Source organism: Rhinoraja longicauda, chromosome 35 (assembly GCF_053455715.1).
Source record: "Rhinoraja longicauda isolate Sanriku21f chromosome 35, sRhiLon1.1, whole genome shotgun sequence".
NCBI classification, from domain to species: domain Eukaryota; kingdom Metazoa; phylum Chordata; class Chondrichthyes; order Rajiformes; family Arhynchobatidae; genus Rhinoraja; species Rhinoraja longicauda.
Window position 1 is genome coordinate 11,448,679 of NC_135987.1, and position 20,833 is coordinate 11,469,511.

The window sequence follows — 20,833 nt, forward strand, 5'->3', positions numbered from 1 at the left end:
TACATTTGACCAGAGCCAAAAGAACGAGAAGCGTCCTGGGAGATCGGCCTCCGTGACCAACGATTCTCCCCTGCCAGTAAACTACAAGCAAAGAGGCTAAACTGGGCTTCAGTGCTGTGCACTGTGGTGTCGAATAGTTGCAAGCACCATTCCTTGACCAGGATATTAACCCATCTACCTGTTACAGTGGTTCAACAATTCAGGGTGCAGAAATGTCTTACTAAATTTCCTACTTAATCAACGGTACTAAAATAAAACAAATTAGGTTTAATTCTCTTTATTGTTTAGTGCAAATTGTCTAGCACGTTTGTTTTCCAATGGCTGACACCTTTGCATACCTAATGGTGACTTACTTCAAGGTAATAGATGCAGATTAAAGTTCTTTAACACATTTCCAAGTGGTAATAAAGCACACAAATGGAGCCATACATTTTGTGTTTTTACGTAGTTACTATAAAGTGACAGTGTAAAACACAGTACAGGTAGTACAAAGAACTAATTGGAAACAGAATCAGCCTCCTCAACTACAAAATCCCAAACCTGCTTGAAAATGCTCACTGTATAACAAGTACATTTATACCCTTACAAATAAAGTGTTATAGACTTCAAATTATCCTCTTAACCTTGCTAATTGCCTTTTAACACATTCTCCCTACTTTGCCAAATCAATGTTTCATATAAAAATGCTGGAAGTTGCACACCGGAGATCATGATGAAATGAGCAATGCATGGGTTTTCACCCTGAAATTGAATTTCAGCAAGAGGTTCCAACCATACATAAGAATACACACTGTTGATCTCAAACTATGACAAAATCCAGCACTCTTGTTAGAGCTGAAGTCAATTTAACATCACAGCTCATCGTTTCAGTTTCTACCAACAGCATCCGTCAGCTGGATAATATGTCAGTAAATACTGCTGTCCTTTCCCTCAGCAGATTGAGTGAATCAAAATAAAGCTGATTCTGCAACTTGCTCACAGATAATTGATTCCACCCAAAAAGGCGACTTAAAAAGGGAGGAAGTGCATTAACAATTCGGATGCAGACTCTTCTTCAAAACTTGAAAATGAAAGTCAAATACCTTCTTTGAAACAACAGGAAAAGGTTGGGAAATGGTGGGGGAGTAGACAGTAGAAAGCAAGTAATCGGTTTAGATTTGTTAAAAACTGGGACAGGAAGTCAAAGAGTCTTTACAAAAAGCTGGAGAGACATTAAGAAAGCATATATAAAGTGTAAATATAGGCCCCACAAGTAATGAAAGCCTGTTTTAAAAAGGGGAATGAAATAATCACTTCAAGATTTTTTTTTAAAGATCTCATCATAGCAGCTGACAGGTATTTGCTGAATATTTTTTCTACAGAGGGAACAACAGATTTCCAATTATTTTTTAGGAATAAGCATATACCTAAAATGCATTAATCTACCATTTCTTTGAGTATTTTAATCCTGTGGCTTACATTAAAAAAAGCATTAGCCTCAATCTTGCTAAAGCCTGCTGTATCAGAACCTTAAAAAGGTCACAGCTTGCTGGCTGTAGTTGTTCCAGCAGTCCTATTTACTGTGGGCAAAAGCCATAAAAATGACAATCACTGAATTGTACTCTTATATATCTAGAATATTGAAATTTAAGTTACATGCCACAATTGACAGGAGACCTTTCTTAACTGCCATTCTAAAAGCATCATACAAGTAGATATTGTAATTTATACTTTCACTGAATCAGCAAGTTTTACATTGATCAATGTTGCCTTGTGAAATTTATATTTAGTATTATTTTTTGTTGAATCACATTAAATGTGATTGGTTAATTCTAAAGCTTAATTCTAGCAGAATATTTCATATCATATAAGAACTTTAAACATTGTCTTAAGAAAGTCACACAACACTGCGCAACATCCAAGCTTGCTTATGAAAACGATCTGAAGGATGGGGAGTGAAAATAATGTTATTAAACAAGATGTCTCATGCAGACCTTTTTTTAAACATCAGCTTCGTTTCTATGCTTTAAATAAAATAGTTTCCCAAAACATAACGGATGACCAAATCACTGGGGTATTTCTCTCTTACCAACACCTATAATCAGTAATCTATCTAAGAGAAAGTTGGAAGGCAGATTAGCTCCAACTCTACACTCTATATTAAGTAGATTAAGGATGCTCAAAACTTCTGCATCAATTTTCTCCCATCACCCTTATTCCCATTTCAGTAATCCTCCAACCTCGCCATACCAATCACTTACCCTTCCATCTCCAACATCTCCCCACTATTTCCATTAGTCTTTTAGACATTGTCTTATTGTCTCCTTTCTATCAGGTCTTCCCAGTAAATGATGCAAACAAATCCTACAACTTGCCAGATTTTCAAAACTAGTTCTTTTGTTGACCTTCTTAAACCAACAATTGATTAAATTCTTTGTTCATGATTACAGGAAATGGATGGTGTACAGATTATTAATATTTTAATTTAACAGTGGAACAGGATTGAGCTACTAAATATCATTCTTCTTTCATTTTTTCTACTCCACCACTGCATTAGACCATTGAATTTGTGTGAAGTGCCAACAGATATTTATATTTTATGTGAGGTTTTATGACAACATGCTTATAAAACGTATTCATTTCTTCCTCCCAATTTTGTGTCCACATCTTCCTTTTCAAATTTCTATGTAGAATTAGAATGCCAACCTGGTTAAACAAACTGATAAAATACAATCATACTCATACATATATAAGTTCGTGTAGAAGCTTCCAGCAATAAATGTGGACATGATAATTTCTAATGACAAGAGCTCACAGATATCAGATTTTTCAATATGTAGTGATAAATTTTCATTTTCTGTATACAGTATACTAATGGTACAAGCTTCTCATCCTTTCAACCAATCCATTTTTGCATGAGTGCCGATGGTCATGTGTTATTCTTACTCCCTTTCCCAATCCATTTCTCTGAGTGCCTGTATATCATACTGACAGTTTTAGTTCACATCACGAATTAATATCATTAACTTCAGAAATTCTGATGGCATCAGCTGCAAAAAATAAAACCAAACAATTAGTCCCACTGAGTTACAGCACAGCTACACTCCAAGCTAATGCAAGCAAACATCACATACAAACAATTCACTCAGGCCTCATGCTGAAGTTTTGTAGATAAAATTGGGGGGGAAATGACTCCATGCAATGGCCCTGATTTGCTTTTGGCACTAGCTTCACTGCTCATCGATAAAACTCATTATTCGCATTCTGATTTCACAGATATTCCCTCATGTTCGAAAGGAAAGATTAAAATTGCTCACATTGCCTCTTTTCCTTATTTGCATTTGCCCTGAATTGTATTCCACTGACTTTAAGCTAAGATTTTCCACAACGCACCAAAGATATACCGATCTAATATGTGCTTTGATGACAAATACTTTGCCCGAATATGTCAAAACAGCAAAAAAAAATTGATTATAAAAATCTATAGTGACAATTCTGTAATACAACATGGCACAACTAGTAGAGATGTTGCCTCAGCACCAGTGACCTAGGTTTATCAAATATGAATCATAGAACAGTGCAGCACAGGAACAGGCCGTTCTGTCCACAATGCCTGTGCCAAACCTGATGCCAAATTAAACTAATCTCCTCTGCCTGGACGTGATTCATATCCCTCAATTTCCTGCATATCCATGTATCTATCTAAAAGGCTCTTAAATACCACTATCATATCTGCCTCTACCACCACTGTTGGGAGTGGGCTCCAGACACCCACCACTCTCTGTAAAAAAAGACCTGTCCTGACATCTATCTATCTATCTGTCTATCTATCTATATCTATATCTATATTCTATATATATTACAAAAACTCTTGGTTTATTTGTGTGTACATGTTTATGTGTCTACCGTGCCCTCAACACAGCCAAAACGGTTCAGGACAGCGTGACAATTTTAGGCCCACCCTACTCACCATTCCCCTGTGGTGTGGTAAAACCCACTTCTGTTACTTTTTAAAAACAATTTACCTAATAAACTTTAATAAATGCGCTCCCCCCCATCCCCGGGAGGACCAGCAGGAGGACCGGCGCCCGTCCCGGCGTGCCTCGCGCCTGACCTTCCTCCCATGGCGCAGAGGCGGCAGTAGAGGGTCCAACAAGATGGCCGTCACCCGCCGCTCCCCACCGATCGCAGCAGGAGAGGCTTCGGTTTCACACCCAGCTGGCAGGAGAAATGGGGCCGAGGTCAGTGCCTTCTCCCTGTCCACTCTCGCCCACCCACGGCCCCGGGAGACACTCCCCGCCTGGCAACAGATACATGCCGTCGCCAGCCTTCCGCGCTGCAGATTGTAGCCAAGCTGCAGGAGACCCTTCAGCTCCTTAAGAGAAACGGGGCCGAGGTCACTGCCTTTTCCCTGTACCCTCTTGCCCGCACACGGCCACGGGGGCACTCCCCACCCGGCAACGGCTTCACGGTTGGGCCACGGGGGGCGGGAGGGGAGTGGTGGAGGGCGAGGAAGGGGGGTAGGGAGGGGGGGAAGAGGGGAGGGGGAGGGAGCGAGGGGGGATGGCGGGGGGTGAAGGGGATGGGGTAGGGGGAATGGGGGAGGAGGGAATGGGGAGGGGGTGGGGGGAGAGGGGAGGGGGAGGGGGGTAAAGGGGATGGGGAGGGGTGAGGGGTGAAGGAAAGGAGGGGGTGCTGCACCAAAGCAGGAGAGGTTTGGACCCAACGGGTCCACTTGGTCCAGTATATTACTAAAACTCTCTGTTTGTTTGTGTGTAGATGTTTATGCATTTATGTGTGTACCATGCCCTCTGCACAGCCAAAACGGGCACAATAGCATCACAATTTTAGGCCCACCTTACTCACCATTGTCCTGGGGACCCTTTAAAAGAAGTTTCATTCAAATTAGTGCTTTGTTTTTAAAGTTAGAAAGATGTTAAAGTTTTTTAATTACCTTTTAAACCAATTTCTTTATGATCTTCGGCGTGTGACGTCACAATGGGGCCTGCACGAGTGCCAGCCAATGAGGGAGGGGGGCCAGGGGGACAAGGCCAATAAACTGACTTTTTAAACAAATAAGCTTCCCCCCCCCTCCCGGAGGACCAGCGGGAGGATTGCCGCCCGACCCGGCATGCCTCGCACCTGACCTTCCTCCCATGCTGCCCGCCGGGAGGTGTAGTCCCAGCTCCCAGCTCCTTGTGTCCATTTGGTATTTGATTGGCTGAGTTTATAATTCCCTGCCAAATCTTCAATTCCAAACTTAAACAGACATTCCAATGTGAAAATCAAGCATGGTATGGGAGGGAGAGCGTTGATTTTTATATCACTAATAATGTTTCTGGGGAAGGGAGGCCTTGTACAAGATGGATGGGTTGTACCTTAACTGAATGGGTCCAATATGCATGTGGGGTTGTTAGATAGTAGAATGAGAGAGGGTTTAACCTAATTTGGCAAGGAAATGGGACGTGGTCTATGTCTAGTTGGGACAGGAAAGTACAGTGAAATGCAGAAGTAAGACTAAGTCAGTCTAAAACAAACATGGATATGATAAGGCACATGAGGGTGGGAGATGAAATGCAAATTACATCTATTTTAATGCAAGAAGTCTGATAAGCAAGGCAGATCAGCACATGGGGATATGATTTTTAAAAATAGGGTAGTACAGTGACAGAGCTCAAATAACCCAGTTTCCATTTTGACCCCCAGTGCTGAGTGGGATTAATACGTTCGCTCTGTGCCCATATATACTCTAGGTACTCCAGTTTCATCCCATAATTAAAGAAGCTCATAATGGCAGGGTAATTGGTTAATATTAAATTGCCCCCAATGGGAGAGATAGAATCTGGGGAAAGTTGAAGGGAATGTGGGGAGCATAAAATTAAATCCGTGTAGATTGTAGTCAGCACAAAACCCAATGGGCCAAAGGGCTCATTTCCATGCTGTATAATTCTATTACTCCATCTTTATCTTACCTCGTTTTTATCCACATGCAGTTGCTTCGCACCAAAGCTGGCATTTTCAATACAGCAAATATTTTATATAAAGACATAATGTGGCAATTTTTTTATATCATGTTGCAGTGGATTATCAGAACAAACTCTTTATTCAGGCTATGGGTGCAAACCCTTCTCCTTTTTGATCTTCCATTTAGCAAATTCCTATCTGTGGTTAAACCATGCAGCAATGAACATTCATCACATGATGCTTTCATTAATGTATTCATTTTTGCAAAAAGCTTTTGCTGATTAAGAAAAGCTGTGTTATAATTGCATAAATCTTTGAACTATATGTCACTACTTGGTTAATGATCATAAATTTATTTGCCTCAGAAAAAGAGAAACCACGTAGAAATTAACAAGGAGGAAGAACTAAATAGTATAAAACTTTAAGTTAACTGCAAAAAAAGGTTAAACTGAACAAAAGCTGACAGCTGTATTTATAATGTGCTTTGAGTATTCAAAGCACATCACAAACTCCATTAAACAAAAGCTATACGATTGTTTCTAAGGGAGTGCAACAGCAATCTAGCGAATTACAAATTATTGCCTGTTCCAACATTCAATATCATGGTTCACTCAGCTCCACTTTCTCACCCAATCCCGACATCCAGTAAGTCTAAAAACCTGTCTAGTGAATTAGCACAAAGAGTTCTCCAGGATAGAGAACATCAAATATTCAGAACCATTTGCTTGAAGGATGTGCTCATTTCTGGACTAAAAAACAACTCCCCTTATCTTAGGCCCCCTAGTTTTGGACTATTCAACCAAATACACTATTTACATCTAGTCAATTCCTTTCAGAATCATGAATGTTTCAATAAGATCACTACTCCTTTTCTGAACTCCAGAAAACATGGGTTAATCTTTTTCAGAGATAATCCGTTTGGTACATAAATCAGTTTCTTTGAACCTGCAATCTAGCTAGCTAATAAGCCAAGCTACTTTTCAAAGCAACAAAAGGCCTTCAAATTTTTTTTAACCCACTTTCTACACATGATATATATTAGGTATAATATATATTAGGTGTATTATATATTAGGTGTAATATATATCTTGTGTAGAACTTGTCGCACGTCCATCCACAGAAGTAAAACTACAATGCTGTGAAGCATGTTCACTGCAATTAAAATTCAACTCACACAAAATATGCTGTTTCAATTACATTAATGAACTATCTGCGTAAGAGTTTCATTTTTCTATCTGGGACATATGACAATAAAACATTCTTGACTCTCGAACTATCGATTTGACATTTTGGCTCACCTACAATCCCTATCAGCCTTTGTTGAAGTTCTGACAAATTTAGATCTCTTTTGTGTTTCAAAGTTTCAAAGTTTGAGTATTGATAGATTTTTTTTTTTTTAATTTGTATCAAATCATTTCTGTAGTTGCAATGAAAATCAAATTATAAAATGCTTGTTTACATTGGGTTAATTGCAACAAAAAAAATCAACAAGAGCAATCTGTTTATTTCATGTGATCCAGGAGAAAATTCAACTGTTCATCTCTGAAATAGTGGTATGAACTTCTCCCAAATATCAATAAATGAAGAGACAGAATATATATCATGGAATTAAGGTTGCAGTTTATTTTGGCATTGGCACCAAGAATGTCTAATTTTCTACAAATCAACAACCTAAGTATTTACTTGATATGAAACATTCTTGCTTAATAACCACACACAAAATATATGAAATGGCTGTGCTACATCGCTATTGAAATAGTGACGATGAACTTCAAACAAAAGGCAAGCATTCATATACTAACAGGCTCCCATCTTAATGTCAGGGCCATTAGATAGTTTCCTTCAATGCTAGCCAGATTACCAATATTGATTCAATTGCCTTTTTCCACTTTCACATCGCAGGTGTTAAATTCATGACACATTACTAATAAAGGATTTATTCACAAAATGCTGGAGTAACTCAGCAGGTCAGGCAGCATCTCGGGAGAGAAGGAATGGGTGACGTTTCGGGTCGAGACCCTTCTTCTTCAGAAGAAGGGTCTCGACCTGAAACGTCACCCATTCCTTCTCTCCCGAGATGCTGCCTGACCTGCTGAGTTACTCCAGCATTTTGTGAATAAATCAATTTGTACCAGCATCTGCAGTTATTTTCTTATATTACTAATAAAGGATATTGGCTCTACTTCGACCTGCAAAGAACATTGTTATTTTTCTGCAAGAGATTTCTGATAAATGAAAAGTACATTTGACAGAACTCTGATCAGGGTTGTATTTAGAATAAAATAAACCGCGAATAAACAACACGCTGGAAGCAGTTAACAGGTCAAGGAATATCAATGGAGGCAGACACGCAGTTCCTGTCCCTGAAATGTACACGGGACCTCATTAGAACACACTGAATGACCAAAGGCAAAGAGGCTGAAGTGGGATGGAGTATTGAAGTGATAGGCAACTCAAAGTTCAAGATTACCATTGTGAACTGAACAGAGGTGTTCAACAAAGCAGTTACCCAATCTGTATTTTGCTTCTCCAATGTAGAAGCGACCATACTTTTTTTGGTATTCTTCATTTTTTAACTTTTTTTGTTGCATTTTTTTAAAAATCACATAGAACATATTAAATCACAGCTTCAACGTGTGGCTGCTGATAGGTGCAATTGCACAAAACCGCAATTCCAGGCAAACAATTGTAAACACAGGATCGTGGTGTTGCTGGAAAGGACAACATTTCTGGCCCTTTCAATGCCCTTGAAATGAAAGGTATGCTGGACTAGCGGGCAATTACACATCAGCCACATTGCTGAGACCCGGATATCACAAAGGCTAAGTGAAAGCTGCAAGAACATTAGACAACTGTGATGGTTTTAAATGACAAATCTTACTGTTTCATAGGCTGTCAGTACAGATAACAACTGTTTACAGATTTCCTTCATTAATTCTCCCAGGTACCATGTAGCCTCACATCTCCAGATGATTTGACCAGCTCACTGCAATATTATTCTACTCAGATAAACACTATGTGACTATACCTCTAAGTATATATTTTTTTAACCCATAAATATGTTCCTTAAATTTAAATTGAACACGTTACAGATGATAGGAACAATTTCTCCCCTTGCCCAAATGGATTTTAATAAACAAACTGTAGAGAAATTATCAAATTACTTTTTTAAATCTCAGAGTACACGAAATCAATAGGTTTTCCAACACTGATCATTTTAGGGATGAGGGAAGGGAAGGGTTAAAAGTAAAAAACTTAGAATGGTTCACCAAAATACTTCTTTGTTCATCTGACATACAGAATTTTCATTGTGCCCACAAGAAGCAAGATTCTGTAAAGAATGACACCCACATTTAACATTTTAAATAGAATTCAGCCAATACAAATAACTGCAAACACAAAAGCAAATATTTTGTATATTCACTCTCCATTAGTACTTTCTTAAGAAAATGAAGAAAAAAAGTAATAGCATAACAATGCCCTACTCTACTATGCCACAGGATACAAGGCATGAGGTACTATGGTCTTTAAGACTTAATGTAACACATCAACACTGCTCAGCTTATTTCTAAGACAAACAAGCTTCCCTTTATCAGTTATATAATGAACAAATGCAATCTCAAGCATGCATCGAATAGCTAAACATTACGCTAGATCGCTCAATGAGATTTACAATGATCCAACACATTCAAATGTCATAAGCCAAATCCCTTCTTTTTCTCGGGGAAATGCGCAATTGTGATTTTCTGGGGAAAAAACAGTTCCTGTGAATGCCTGCATACTAGAGGGTATGTCAAACTCTGCTTAGCCAATATAACATTGATTTCAGGACACTTCTTTCAAACAAAAATGTAGGATACCATGGTAACAAACACATTGTCCTATGCTGGCAACTGCTGAAGAAAAATATAAAATATCTTCAAAACAAGACTGCAAAAGCAGCAGAAAGGAAAATATGATTTATGTAAAAACGTGCAGTTTTGTTTTCCTTTCTTTAGGCAAGTTCTTTAACCTGATTACTAAATATAAATAGCCCAGTTTAACCCATTTTTTTAAAATATCAAGCTAAAAGAAATGCTGCCCATTGGAGATGGTTACAAGCAAAAGTATTATTAAGTGCACATGAAATCATTTGTTTTAAGTAGCAGAAGAAACATTTAGAAACTGAAAACACAGTATGGAGTAGTTTGCACAGATTCCAATTGGAAAGCTTGTTAGCCGTGTGGGAGTCACCACTACCTGACCATAATGGGCCAGACAAATAACATTATTTGTCAGTCCAAGTTGAAATGTTTCAACAGACTCGCTGGAGGTTGGAATTAAACTCTATTTTTGTAAAAATATTATTAAATAGCTTCTGACCCTATGTTAGAAGGTAGTGATAAAGGAAGACCGCCAAACATGCAGGAAAGGCATTGGATTGGTAGATGAACATTAACAAACATGTGTCGGAATGCATTTTAGTAGGACGAATATTGAGGCCACACAGCAACTAAGTTCTAAATGAGTTATAGGAAGCAGCAAAAGTCACTTAAAGTAAAATAGTTCACAAGAAGGTCCAGAATCATTTCAAGAAAGCATGTAGACCAGGAACAGTTGTGTTTTCCAAAGGATTAAAGAAAAGAAGTATCCCTAGAATGGTGCCAGAAATTGGAGTCTGTCAGTGAAAAATCTATTGCTGTTTGGTTGCAACATTGGCTGGGTAGCACTAGGGATGGTGTAAAGACAACCAGAACTATGAACTAGAAATGTAAGTTAATCACCAATAAATTTGAATAGTGTAGGAAAATAACTGCAGATGCTGGTACAAATCGAAGGTATTACAAAATGCTGGAGTAACTCAGCAGGTCAGGCAGCATCTAGGAGAGAGGGAATGGGTGACATTTCGGGTCAAGACCAGTAGAAGGGTCTTGACCCGAAATGTCACCCATTCCCTCTCTCCTAGATGCTGCCTGACCTGCTGAGTTACTCCAGCATTTTGTGATACCAATAAATTTGAGATACACTACTTGTTGCAGAAAATTATTATTATTATTATTATTATTATTTATTATAAAATACAAGGTACAACTCACTATTACAGGAAATGGCCAAGGCAAAAAGTTCAATCCTTGGTGGGTTAACCAGGGAGAGATAGCTAAACACGAGGAAAAAAGGTTTCCCAGGACATACCTTTGCCCACCTTTCTGGTAGAGCTGGGGTGCTGTTGAAATAAGCTTGGCAATTCACTGCACTGCTCCCTGTATATCTTCATGAAAATAGTTAATTTATGAAGGAAGTGGTAGACAGAAGGGACAATCAAGTACACTTTTGCTGCATCTATTCTGACAAGAACTCCATAAATTTAAAGGATTGGATAGCTGAGTATTCAGCCCTGCTCTATCAGCAAAAAAAAATGTTACAACTCTTTCAATTAAGCATCTGTCTCATGGTGATGTTGTTGGTGGAATACTTGCATATTGTGGTTTCAATGAAAGGCAAACTTCTTGGTTTTCATAGAAATTATCACAGAATGACAACAGCTGGAACTTCTCTGCTCAAGTCCTGAATGCTCTATAATTCATTATTGTGAGAATGATCAAACAGCACCTGCCTTTATGCTGAGACAGCCATGTGACAAATTTGAATATCTCCTGAGGCCTGACAATTACTTCCCCACATTTCCAACTATTTTTCATATCAGAAACTGAAAAATATTGCTCTGCTGGCCGGTTTTATCAAATATATTACAGCCCATGGAATTACTCAAGAATAGTGAGCTCCCCGAGTATCCTGAGCAAAGTAAATCCTTCAATAAACACCACAAAAAGCCTATTGTTTGATTTCTCTGATTGATATTACACACTTTATACTTACAAAGAAAGTAGGCGCAGAAGTAGGCCATTCAACATGATCATCCAGAACCCGTACCCTGTTCCTGCTTTTTTCCCATATCCCTTGATTCCATTAGCCCTAAGAGCCATATCTAACTCTCTCTTGAATACCTCCAGTGAATTGGCGTCCACGGCCTTCTTTGGCAGAGAATTCCACAGATTCACAACTCTGGGTGAAAAAGTTTTTCCTCATCTCAGTCCTAAATGGCCTACCCCTTCTTCTTAAACTATGACTCCTGGTTCTGGACTCCCCCAACATCGGGAACATTTTTCCTGCATCTAGCCTGTCCAATCCCTTAAGAATTTTACTTCATGCCATAGGACAGGAGTAGTCCTATGGCCTGACTACTCTTTGCATGGATCAAGTATATAATTTCTCAGTGCCACTTTCCTGCATGAACGCCAAAATCCATTGATTGTCGTAATTCTCCAAATCTACCAAATCTGTTTTAGAACACTCAGCACTCACACTCCCCTTCATTCTCAGCAGCCCCCTGCCGGGTCCCCCTTTCAATCTCGGCCGCCCCCGCCAGGTAGGTCGCAGCAGCATGTATCCCCCTCCTTGCTCTCACAATGCGGGTCCCCCTACCCTCTCGGCGGTCCACTTCATTCTTGACATTCCCAGTGGACCCCTGCACTCTCGACGGTCCACCTCGCTTGTGGGTTCCTCCTTGCTCTCGTCGACTCCATTGGCTCAGGGCCAAGTTTTGTGTTATCAACTATCTTAGATATAATTTGCATGTCTTTATTGTGAACCCCCAGTACTGAACCTACAGCATGCCCCGAAGTCCTAGTCTCCCAACCTGATAATGACTGATATATCCCCAGCCTTGCGTTATGCGAATTAAGCAATTTTCAGACGTTGCCTGTGTATACTAAGCATTCAAATTTTGTTCAGTAGTTTCTTATGTGACACTGCATGAAAGGCTTTTTTAAAACTCCAAATGCACCACATACAGTAACTCCCCCTTACCGACACAGCTTATAACAACCTGAAAAACAAAGTAAACACGTCTGGCATCATGTCAGTGCTTAGTGAGTTATTGTTCTCAGTTTTATCTAGATAAAACATGTTCCCTATGTTGGGGGAGTCCAGAACAAGGGGCCACAGTTTAAGAATAAGGGGTAGGCCATTTAGAACTGTGATGAGGAAAAACTTTTTCAGTCAGAGAGTTGTGAATCTGTGGAATTCTCTGCCTCAGAAGGCAGTGGAGGCCAATTCTCTGAATGCATTCAAGAGAGAGCTGGATAGAGCTCTTAAGGATAGCAGAGTCAGAGGGCATGGGGAGAAGGCAGGAACGGGGTACTGATTGAGAATGATCAGCCATGATCACTTTGAATGGCGGTGCTGGCTCGAAGGGCCGAATGGCCTCCTCCTGCACCTATTGTCTATTGTCTAAAAATACTATTTTCTCTTATCTAGATAACAATACAAATTTCTCTTGATATAATTTTATGCTCCCATGTTCTGGATTTCACAAAGGAATCATTTTCCATATCTATCTCAGCAAATCCTTTTAATTTTGTAAACACCTTAATTAGTTCATGCCTTTACCCATGGTAATACAAATGCTTTTGCATTTTTCTTTCAGTGATCGCTGTGTGCAAATTAGCTATTGCATTATCATTGTATTGACATGTGTAAATAAACAATTCACTTACATTTAAGTATTCTGCAGTTCTCCAATGATATTGGCACAAAAAGGAGGGTTCTTCCTTGACCATTCAGAATTCAACAAAAGGTAGAAATCACTAAAATGCAATTTATGATCTGTAAAACTGCTGTACAAGTTTCTCGTTATATATATTTTTTTATTGCATTACGGCAACTCCAGAATGATAAATGTCTAAAACAAAGACATCACATTCCATTACAGCGAGTAAACAGCAACATTGACCTTTCTATAGGGAAAACCAGTGCCAGGTTACACTGACAAACAGCCATCTTTAGATTTAATGCCAGAGCTTTATGGCAAATGTCCCCACTAAGATCTCAGTCATTACTCTGATAAAAATTTAAACATCAAAGAGCACCACACTGTGGCCAATGTATAGATCTCCAAGTATGCAGCATCTCAGGCCTCATTGCAAAACTGCACCATGTCAACATTTACAAAAACACACTATCTGGACTCTGATGTACAAACAAAACGTCCATACATCTGATGGACCAATCAAAATACACTGCTTTATGTTGCAGCACTTCTCATTCTCGTCACATTTTGCAGTTGCCAGAGTTACAGCACACATGGGCTATTTTCTCACATTAAGATGCTGGTTACATACCTTGTTCAAATAAGTGTAGTACAAATGATATCTAACTCATGATTTTAACAGCTTCAAACAAATTTGTATCAAAAACTTCTATCCAAAAGAAGACATTTAGATATTTTATTGCTTTAAATGACTATACCAATAGCTAATTTACTACAATGTGTCTTACTAACATGCATTGAAAGGATAAAATAAATTTAATACCATCAGTGTCCACACAAGTACCATTGCAAAGGAATCAAATTCCAAAATTAGAAGCGTTTTCTCAATCATAACCGCGTATTTATTCAAATACCCACAGTAGACTGGAACAAACAGAAATGCAAAACTTTATGATAATGATTTTTTTCAGTTCAACTCAATGTAACTTCAATATTTTCCCCCCCCCAACAAATTTGTTGTCAGATGTGTTCTGCATTCTGGAAAATCTCAGCAGTTCTGACAACGTCTGTGGAAAGAGAAAGAATCAACATTACATGTTAGCAACATTCATCAAAACTGGGAAAGAGAGAGATGGAAGTCGGAGAGAAGATTGGGTGGGATATGCTAACCGAAGAGGATGTCTTTGACAGCACAAATCAAAATGGCTTAATGGTAACAGTACTCAGCACGTTAAGCTTCGTGGTCGGTGTAATGTGTAGTTAATGTCAAGGAGGTGGGACAACTACAGCATGCTGAACATGAGAAGAAAAAAAATCGTCTTTCCACGAATAGTCTGGCCTGCTGGGTATGTCCCAATATGCCAGCCTACATAGACTATGATGACTAGGAAAAGTATTGTTGATATGATTCTCCCCACCCCCCCCCCCCCCCCCCCCACCCATATTTATCAGAGAAACTGTTCCAAAATGTTCCTGAGATGATAGATTTTGTTATATTTACTAAAGTCAACCATTTTAGATATTGGAAACAAAGAACAGCAGATACAGGTTTACAAAAAAAGACACGAAGTGCTGGAGTAATTCAGCTGGTCAGCAGCATCTCTACAGAACATGGATAGGTGAACTTTTGGTTCCTTCTTAAGACTGATTGTGGGGGGGTGGGGTGAAGGGGCAGAACTAAGCCTGACAAGTAATCGGTGGATAGAGTTGAGGAGTATTTTTTGATTGTCAGATGGTTGGACAAAGGCCAGTGATGAAAAGCCACATTGTCTGGCCTTTGTCCAACCACCTGCTATCAAACCCACCCTTCCCTCCCCTGTATCCACATATTACTTAATTCAAGGTGTACAGTGCTTCTAGCCGAAGATTGGTGTGAACATTTCAGCCAGATCTTTTGCACTAAGAGGCTAGATTTTGCTATCAGGTGGGGATGATTATGCAGGCTCCTCCTCGCTGGCAGGTTGCTTCACTATCCACCACATCACCACCAGAAATGATAGAACTTGATACCATCTCCCATTTGTCAGTTTACTTAGCTCTGTTCATAGACTGTTGCTTCCATTGTTTAGCTGCAATAGAATGACAAATCATTCCTATGTCAGCTGAGACACGACACAGAATCATAGAGAGTCATACAGCGTGGAAACAAGCCCTTTGGCCCAACTTGCCGATGCCAACATGTCTACAAAATAATCAGGATTTCAATCGGCCTTCATTATCATACAAAAGTGAATCATACCACTCCATAATCAAATGCGAAGAACTGAATTAAAGGGACTTTGGTCAACCATGACATTAATCTTTCCCCTCATGTATGAAAATCTTGTGGGCACTGATTAGTACCTGCTCAAAGCAGCATATCCAAATTAAGGAACAGGATAAGTAAACTACATCACCTTGCTCCCTAATACAGTTTATTTGAATGCAATGCAATGCACTGCATTATGTCCTCAATTTTAAATTTTCACTTTTTCAATTTTTATTTTTATGGATTTGCATTTGTATATCTCGTACTGTACAAGGGCCTAATTTTGTTTGCGCTAATTATCTCTGACTAATAGCTGCAGATAATTATTTTCAGGTATAAGTGCATAGCGCAAAGTGGTAAATCAGATTAAGAAAGCAGTTTAAAAAAAACAGTATTACAAATGGAGATATGAAGTACAAGAGCAAGGAAGCAAGGAAGCTATAATGAATCATAATAAAACACTACCTCATCCACATGCAGAGAATTAGACCCATCTGGTCACAATACTTTAGGAAGGATGAGAAGATATTCAAAAGGAAACATAAGATATTTAACAAAGTGATTCCAATGAGGAGATAATTAATTAATGGAACAGACGAGATTATGAAGAGATTCAAGAGAGAAAATCAAGACCATGAGGGCTATAAAAAAAAAGTAGAAAAAACTGCTCCTGTCAGTGGAGGGATCAGACATAAGAGGCTAGCAAAAGAACCTAAGTGAGAAAACAATTGTTTTCACAAGGAGAGTGGTTTTTGAAATAAATGAATAATGGTGGAGGTAGATTTAATTTCAGTTCAAAACGGAACTGGGTATGTAGTTGAAAAGAAATAATTTGTTGGCCTATGGGGAGAGGACAGGAAAGTGGGATTGGTCTTGCCTCGCACCAGTACGAACTTGACAGGTCAAATGGCAAATCAACTTATCCCAACTGCATTTGAATCTTTTTCATTTACCAACAAATTGCTAAACAGTCTGTACTTCAAGTGATATCCGAAAAATCTTGTCTTGAATGCTCATCACAATCAACAATTACTAAAAACTTTCAAAGTTACAAATACACATTTTATTCACCATAAGTTGAAAGGATCATTACTATGGAGCTCCTCAAGCAATAGCTGTTTTTGCCACTGGGTGGCAGAATTTTTAACATGTTAAACGGTTGCTCCATGTTGATCAGTAATTTTAATTAAGCATCAAAATGCATAAATACAAACCATATATACGTACATATACTTTTAAGTTATTAATATCTATGAGTACCTTTTGTTATACATGTGTTTTATATCTTTGAACTCAGATCCTGGGTTAAAAAAAGGTTGTGAGCTATATACTGTTTGAAGAGACTTTAAATTGACCTAACCTCCTATCCCTGCTCGAACTCAGATCTCTGCATGTAATGATATCCTTACATCCAAATAGTCTCCAGAAATCAAGTCTAAACACAGAATTTAAAACAATAATTGACAAAAGGTACTGGAGCACAAACGCATCCTGTAACCAGACTCCAATACAAACCAAGTATGAAGGAGATTTAAACAAAGACCTGAAAGAGATTTAAGAACCTAAATCCATACAAGAAAAAACATGCTCTCAAAGTAATTTCCCTCATAAGAGTGGGTGAGTATGAATGCATAAATGTGAGGATGTACGCTCCTGTGCTGAGGTCTATGCAGCAGAATACTGTAAGTGAGTACTTTTAAAGGTCATCTTTCACTTTGCCTGTATCAATTTTATTTAAGACTAGATGGCCATGGACCCGTTGAGTCCAAATCTCTCCTGTGCCCTCCGTCCAAATCTTTCCTGCGGGCCCAGCAACCCTCCCCCACTGACGACCCGTGGACCCGTTGCCGGCCGGGGAGTCTCCTCCGGGGCCGGGCGAGGAGGGAGAGGAAAGGGGAGAGGGAGCCACTCACCCCGCCCCGGGTGGCCATCGCGGTGTCCAGAGCGACCCGTGGACCCGTTGGGTACAAACCTCTCCTGCAGCGGCAGCTGGATGTCGATGGTCGTTGCTTTGAGCGGGAAGAAGCCCCGGAGAACAACCAGAGCGCTTTGAGCACACGTGCGGATCCGGCGGCCATCTTACATAGGTATTAGACCAACGGGCCCCAACTGCGCAGGCGCGGACACATTGGGTTCCCATTGTGACATCGAACACGGAGGCATTACTGCCCAGGCGCGGCTGACAGGCACGGCAAGTGGAAGCGATTTATTAAAGTTTAAAAAGTGATTTATTAAAGTGTAAAAAGTGAATAACTTAAAATATAACAAACATTTAAACCGCAGGCCAATGGTGAGTAAGGTGGGCCTAAAATTGTTGCGCTATCGTGTACCGTTTTGGCTGTATTTCGGAAACAAACTAATATACAAGATGACAGTTTTAGTAATATACATATATATATATATTTATATATATATAGATTAATCATTACCTCCTATACTTCAGCTCGTTCATTTGTTTTTAGTATAGTTTACCATCCACTACAAGAACATGATTTCCCATGAAAGATGAATATGCTAATCGAGAAGTCCTGCACGGTGCCAATGTGCAATGTCATTCAGTCACATAGGCTGGCCATCAACAAACCCAATACATGAAACATTTGAGAAAACCTAAGATTAAAAGACAAAGCCATACCAACCACTTTACCATTCATCAACACTGACAAGTATTCACAATACTACTGATTTTTCGGAAAATTAAAAAACTTTAAAAAAAACATTTAAGTTTGTGAATCAGTTTTTTTTTGATAATGCTATGAAGCACCTTGGGAAATTTTAAGACATGGCACGCAAGAATGTGTTTTTCTTGAATGTAAATAAAGTTGCAAAAAAACTTAAATTCCTATTGTAAAGCACTTGCAACTTTTTTTCTATGTTAAAGGTGCTATTAAAAGCTGTTATTTTCGTGAATGCAAATGGTGGTGCAAATGATTTGCCACAATGCATGCTTGATTCTGCTGCTTCATTGAATCCCTTTGCAAATTGCTTTCGAAGAATTATTATTAATTAATATTCTTAAAATTAAATCTTCATCTCTCCAAGTAAAGTCTCATAAGCTGATCAGAAAATTCTTTGTTTTGCATAGAGCATATGAAGACTGTAATTTAAAAAGTTACAATGGAAAACAGTAATATAAATGTTGTGTAAAATGCATGCGGTAGAGTTCTACTCCTGTACTCCTGATAAGGTTCTAAATCCTGCAGACAACAATGGGTTTTAAGCAGGCAATATCTTTACTTTCCAGAGGTCTCTCTCCACACTTTAGATTTCGTTTTTAGTTTTTACTTTTAGTTTTAGAGATACAGTGCAGAAATATGCCCTTTGGCCCACCGGGTCCGTGCCGACCAGTGATCCCCGCACATTAACACTATCCTACACACACTAGAAATAATTTTTACATTTACCAAGCCAACCTACACACCTGTACGTCTTTGGAGTGTGGGAGGAAACCGAAGATCTAGGAGAAAACCTATGCTGTCTCGGGGACAACGTATAAACTCCAAACAGACAGCACCTGCAGTCGGGATCGAACCCAGGTCTCCGTCGCTGCAAGTGCTGTAAGACAGCAACTCTACCACTGCGCCACTGTGCCGCCCACTCACAAAGGATCGCAAGTTACTTGTGTAACTTAGTTTGAGTGTCACATGATAGATCACAGAATAAATTCTTTCAGATGAACACATATTTTTAAGAAACCTCTAATTGAACTATTGTTATGCCCTTCTTGTAAATCAAAAGCTTCCAAAGTTTCTGCATTTTGTCACAAATTAAAACTCCACAAAGAGAAATATGCAAACACATTTACAATACGGACCCTGAGAATTATGCCAGACAAAAACAATTATGTCAATCCAAAGTGAAATAAGGCTCCCAGAGAATTTTTCTTCGAGTTAATTTTTTTCCACTCACAAAATTTACTTAGGAAACCAATTCATTAAATTGAACAAAGTTGCAAAGCTGTTTTAATGAAGATATGGTTGGTTAACTAAAACATCAGTTATTTATTACTCAATAGATTTATTACACAATAGTATTGTTACCATGACTCGATTACATGAAGAGGCTGCGGCTCGCTAGCAGTCTGTTTGTCTTTTTTTCCTTTTTTTTTTGTTGTGTGTCGGTGTTGGGATGGTTTTTGGTTTTTTTTGGTTGTGTATGTGTGGGGGGTGGTGGTGTGGGTGGGGGGGGTGGGGGAAACCTTTCTCTTTTAGGTCTCTTCCTCACGGCGCGGGGTGCGGCTCGGCCGCGGGGCCTAACATCGCCCGGTGCGGCTCGGCCGCTGGACTTAACATCGCCCGGTGCGGCTTGGCCGCGGGGCCTTCCATCGCCCGGTGCGGCTCGGCCGCGGGGCCTAACATCGCTGGTGCGACTCGACCGCTGAACGTAACAGTGCCCGGGCCGCGGGGCCTAACATCGCCCGGCGCGGCGCGGCCGCGGGACTTTTCATCGCTGGTGCGGCTCGGCCGCTGGACTTAACATCGCCCGGTGCGGCTTGGCCGCGGGGCCTTCCATCGCCCGGTGCGGCTCGGCCGCGGGGCCTAACATCGCCCGGTGCGGCTCGGCCGCGGGACTTAGCTGCGCACGCCTCGGTCGCGGGGCCTTCCACCGCCCGGCTCGGCCGCGAGACGTCTCAGCGCCCGGTGCGACTCGGCCGCGGGGGCTTCCATCCCCTTGCGGGGACTGTGCGGGTCGGTCGGGGACGAGCTGTCTGTCCGTGGGCGTGGGGAAGAGAGTGGAAGTTTTGTTGCCTCCATCACAGTGAGGGGGTGTTTGGAGTCACTGTGATGGACGTTTGTGTTGGGGTCATGTGTCTTGTGTTCTTTTTTGTGTGTGACTGCTATGTAGTTTCGTTCGGTACCTTGGTACCGAATGACAAATAAAGTTCTGTTGAACTGTTGATATATCAAATTTACATTCGGATTAGGATCAATTTTATTGAAATTTTCACTGATTCTGAAAGAATTTAATAATAGATTTAATAGTAAATTTAGTAAAAGAGTTCAATAGTAAATTAGTAAAAGAATATAATAGTAAATTTCATATGTTAATTGGGAGACTGAAGATAATTGGACTCAATCTTAAAATTAAAGCGAGCCCACTAAGTAGAAAACTAT

The 20,833-nt window shown here is 39.8% G+C and overlaps 1 protein-coding gene across 5 annotated transcripts in view; it reads right to left on the minus strand.

Moving 5' to 3' along the window:
• ccser2a (coiled-coil serine-rich protein 2a) overlaps positions 1-20,833 on the minus strand; it is a 356,049-nt gene that overhangs the window by 291,449 nt on the left and 43,767 nt on the right. The window lies entirely within an intron of this gene.